A 5,521-nucleotide genomic window follows, 5' to 3' on the forward strand; every position below is an offset into this window, starting at 1 on the left:
AAGATAGAATCTTATTTTTAGAAGTGGGGTGAAGATGCAGGTGTGTGTATTCTGCCACCTGTGTATCATTTCACTAGGTTTTGTCAGCTGATTTTCTCACCCACCTGTGCTTCCTATAGTACCTTAAGCAGTGGAACCATGCTAATCCACGAGGGACGTGGGTCGCAATTAAAGTCAGCGCTGTGATCAAAACCACCTGCTGTTGTTTGCTCTTTCAGAAATTTCATAATACAGTGAACTCTGCCTCTTTGATTTAATATATAGAGACAGTGATTTTAATCTAAGATGGTGTGGTAACTGGTGAAGTAATACCTATGAAGTATTCTGAGCATTTTATACAGAAAGATGGGCTATCCCAACTCAGAATATTCCACTTTTCTTTTATGTAAACTCTCTCTCTCTCTCTCTCTCTCTCTCTCTCTCTCTCTCTCTCTCTCTCACTCACACACACACACACACACACACACACACACACACACACACACACACCCCCGAGGCTGCCTGGCATGCTCTACTGAAAGCAGCCCAGCTACAGAGAGCGTGGCAACCTTGCATACAACTGGCTTTCCAGACTTAGTCTCTGGTAAGGACATAGGTCAGAGCTGGGGGCCATAGTTTTCACTTACCTCAACAGGAAAACCCCTCTGATTCAGTCTGTCATCTATCCCATCATTCACAGAACTGGACTCTTCAAACCAAACCTACTCATGGTAGCAAACCAGAAATGCAGTGCCCCAAAGCATACATATCTGCTTATTACATCTCAATCTTAAATTTACAAATAATATTTCAGTTTATGGAACTTGAAACTCAAATTTGTTTCCATGATTAAATATATAGCCATGGTTAAACATTGCTTAGCAGAAGCCATGTTCGTCTTCTGATAAAACTCTTCAAATTTTGCAGCGTGGACTTATTCCTGTTGCTGGGGTTGTTTCACAAGGAGGGAGAGTGTCGGAATGAGAAAGCCCAGTAAAGCTTGTGTGAAAACCTGTGGTCAAAGGTTGTCTGTGGCACAGGAAAGATTTCCAAGTCGGCTCAGTTTGATTTCAGCAGTTGCTGTGTGTCTCTTAGGGGTCTTGTCTCCCTCTTTTCCTTTCAGATGTGGTCTTTCCTCTCTCCCAGTGCCTCACATCACTTCATGTGCCTTGGTTGACCTGTGAAGAAACACAGTTTGATAAAGACACACTAAGCTGATAGAGACCTTGGCCAGGGTAATTGCACTTTACAAAGGGCTCAGGGACCCAAGGATTGGGGTTCTTTTAATGGTGTAATTTCAGCTGATCCTTGGCAGGGAGATCTTTTGGGTGTCATTTTTTCAAACGTATTAGGAAGCAAGCAGCAGCCCACCTGATCAATGAATACTACCCATCTTGCCTCGTACCAATAACATTCCATATAAAATAACTGTTAACTTAATCTTCATAATAATCTCACTTGGCATATATGTGGGGGGACCTCCCCCCAAATATAATTTATTTATAAAAAGTTGTTATTTATTCTTACATGTTTAAACTTCAGTCACCTTCAAAATACTGTCCATTTGATGCAACACCCCTATCGAGATGTGTTTCCAGTGCTCAAAACGGTTTTTGAACCCACTGATTTTGATGCCCTTTAGTGCTTCTGCCATTTTTTGTTTCACCTCTTCATCATCGGCAAAACATTTCCCTTTGAGGAATTTTTTCATCTGGGGAAACAGAAAAGAAGTGGCTTGGGGTGAGATTGGGTGAATAGGGAGGGTGGGGCAGGGGAGGTCATGCTGTTTTTTTGTTCAAAAGCTGCTGAACACTCAGAGGAGGTGTGGGCAGGTGCACTCATAAATCACCCATCATGAAATGGGCAAATGCATGGAAAGTGTCTTCAAAAAAAATTCATCGAAGCTGAACGCAGTCTCTCACAACGCCAGCTGGTACACTGATACAGGTGGGTTCCTAGAACACTCACCTAGTGGGGGAAACCTGTATCAGAAGGGGCTTACCCTCCAGAAGATGATTCCAATTTTGGGGAGTCTCCCCCCTCGTAAACTTCAAAGATATGGTATACTTTACCAACTTTCCTTTTTTTCCAATTTTTAAAATTGCGATAAAATACATATAAAGTGCTATGTGTCATCTTACCATTTTTCAGTTCAATGTGCAACACTGTACTCAGGTACAGTTCGGAGGTATTAAATGCATTCACATTGTTGTGAAACCATTGCCACCATCCACCTCCAGAATGCTCGTTCATCTTCCAGGCTGAAGCTCTGTACCATCAAACACTGACTCCCCATCCCCCCTTCTCCCAAGCCCTGGAAAGCACCCTTCTACCTTCTGTCTATGAATCTGACTACTCTGGGCACCGCAGAGAAGTGGAATCATACAGTGTTTGACCTTTTGTGACTGGTTTATTTTATTTAGCATAAAACACGCAAGGTTATCCATGTTGTAGCATGAGTCAGAAGTTCCTTCCTTTTAAGGGCTGAATAATACTCCGTTGTATGGACATACCACATTTTGTTTATCCATTCATTCATCAGTGAACACTTGGGTTGCTTCCACTTCTTTGCTATTATGAGTAATGCTGCAGTGAACATGTATGTGCAAATATCTGTTCTCAGATTCTTCATGAAATTTCTTTTATGTCCTCGCTACAACAGTGTTTGAGGAAGGCATGTACCCACCTTCTTTGAGCCTTTTTTATGATAGAACTAGGTAGACTTTGTGCCCAGTAGTGTTATTTGAAGTACCTTGTCTGCCAGTCTCTCATCTAGTACCTGAAATGCACTAATAGCAGATCAGTCCTCAAATATTGAGTGAAAACCTTCCCCTTGTTTTCTATTAAAATGCAAATGATCCTGGAACAGAAGCCACAGATAAGATATTAGCACCTTCTTATGAATTAGTTTGATCAGATCTTATCTTAGAAGTTTTTCTGCCCCCCTCCCTAGTTCTTCACAGTTTGCTCCTTATTATATCTGTTCCTCATTCATTGCCTTGCATTATTCCTATACCACATCATATTAAAATTACTTATTTATATTTGCTTCTCTTGATAGAATAGGAGCTTCTTAAGGACAGGATCCTTGTATCATTTCTGTTGCTTTAGCAGGCCCTAGTAAACTGTCCCACACTGACAACTCTAAATAAACCATTGGTTGATTGCTTGCTTGCTTCCTTCACTCATTCATCAGGCATTTAATGAGTGGCCATTCTCTTCCAAGTGAACCTTACAACTTTTCCCTTTTAGAAGTTTAGGTGGCCAAAGAGCGACACTGCCTGCTGCAGTTTGGGAAGATTTCAGAACCCTTCAAAACCTTCCTGCTCGTTCAGGTGCATGTGGGTGGGTCAGACTCTCAAGTAGTTTTTGTCACAAGCCCACCCTTTTTTTCCTGCTAGTGTTCAGCAAAAGTGTCAGTCTAAGTAAGTTTACATCCTTCTGGTCAAAAGAAAGACAATGGCCACCTGCGTCTCTGTCTTCTAGATGTGATTCCTAAAGTACTGTTTCCCCCATTGCTGCTGGGGAATGAGTCAGTGAACATTCCCAAGCAGCACCGAGACCCTCTCGTTGCTCTAAGTCTCAAGATTGCCGATATCGGGCGTGTACACTTTGTAAGTGCAGGCACTCGCTCAGCACATGGGTGACAGCAGTCCCCTCAGAGTGGGATGGAGGTTCGAGTCCTCCGGGTAACGTGCTCTGCCTCGATTTGTAACTGTGTACTCGGTGTGTGTGCTGGCAACGCCTAGCCCAGGGGTGACAGACCCTGGCTTACCGGTTTCAGTGACCATTTATTAATCCACAGCAGCTCCCTTGGAAACAGAGGTTACTCTGCAAACAAACTGATGGTAATTCCCTCTATTTAAGGGAGTGGGTATTACATTATAAATGAATTTTAGTTTTAAACTAAATTATTACAGTAGGCTCTAATTCAGAGTTTATTAGTTCTCCATGATGTTACTATAAAAGCTAACAGGAGACAAATTACTGTTATGACTTATATTGTTATTGCCATTGTTATTCTATGGTTATTGCTGCAATTCCCTATTTGGTAGGTAAACAGTTAAAATATTCAGTGGTCACTAGATAGAAAGAGAAATTGAATGTCTTTACCACAAGCATATCCTTGTTTTATATGGAACAAGAAGCACATGAATACATGGGATCTTCAGATGATCCCTCAGTCTTCTTTTAAACAACAGTGCAGCTTCTTCGCTTACTAAACTTTTGGGCACAGTTGTTAGCAGGTAATAAAAATTTAAAGGCAAATGTTATAACTTTGCTTTCTGACTTTCTCATGTTCCTACTTTAATGTAATAGAAATGAAAGTCACAAGGAAGATAATAGCAATGTGCCTAAATAATGAACTTTAGTAAGTAGCTGTCATGAATCTATGCCCGCAGAAAGGGAAAATTCCAAACAGATGGCTTTGATTAAAGGTACTTTCCATTACAGATTTCAAGATGACATTGTTAGTATAGGAAAGATGATAGATATAATCTATCCTTAAAAACACTGCTGCTAGGGTGCCTGTTTTTCTCTTCTGCCCCTCCCCACCCCAAGGACCCTCGTCGCCACTCCCTCCTCTCTGTGGAAAGCGATAGTTTAGACGGATAAGAACAAACGTGAAGAGCTGACATTGGCGATTGGACCGTGCACCCCTTTGGCTGCAGAGTAACTGTGATTCATGCTAATTTCTGACTGCGCTGCTGCACTACCTTCATAAATAATTTGCATCATGGATGTTTCTGCATATCTTGTACATTTGAATGGTATTATTAGCTAGGATTTTTTTTTTTTGCAATAACGATTTTTAAAATAGACTAATCAAGAAACCTCCTCCAGAGTCAGAGAACCAAGCGCTGGGAATAAGTGGGGTCTGTCCCCTCTCTTCCCAAGGCCTTTTCCTCTGCTGCTGTTCTTGCTGCTTCTACCACTGTTTATTTAATTTCTTTTTTGTAATTTTCGTTCTTTGGAATTCCCATTTCTTTTTTCCCATACATAGCAGGATGTGGCTGTTGGAGTAATTTATGTGATGAGAAGTGACACTACCCTGATCTAAAGCGAGCACTGGCTCTAGGATAAGGTGCTGATTATTCCACAAGAAGAACATTATTAGAAACTTGAATTATGAGATGGAAAGAGGGTTAACTCTTTCATTAAAAATTAGTCTTCTGCAGGTAACCTCTGCTTTGGCTTGAAGGAGAGTTGGGAAAACACAGAGTAGGAATTTAAACGCCTGCCGTGTTGTTGCCCATACGTATGCACCACTCTCAGCCTGGAGTGTGTTTTCTTCCAGAATATAGTCTGTGCACACATATGTAAATAAATACATGTAGCTTTACAAAGATAGAATTGTAATTGATACGCTTTTCTGAACCTTCTTTTCTCACTTTGCAATACATTGCGAGAATTTCTTTCCTTGTGAATAAATACAGATCCTTAAAATGTTTTCCAGTTACTGAGTTTCCCAGCGCATGTGTGTAACAGTGAAAAGTCTCTGCCTCCCACTGCACGTGCCTGCTTTCTTCCCTGTCTTTTT

Source organism: Desmodus rotundus, chromosome 3, assembly GCF_022682495.2.
Source record: "Desmodus rotundus isolate HL8 chromosome 3, HLdesRot8A.1, whole genome shotgun sequence".
In the NCBI taxonomy this organism is placed as follows: domain Eukaryota; kingdom Metazoa; phylum Chordata; class Mammalia; order Chiroptera; family Phyllostomidae; genus Desmodus; species Desmodus rotundus.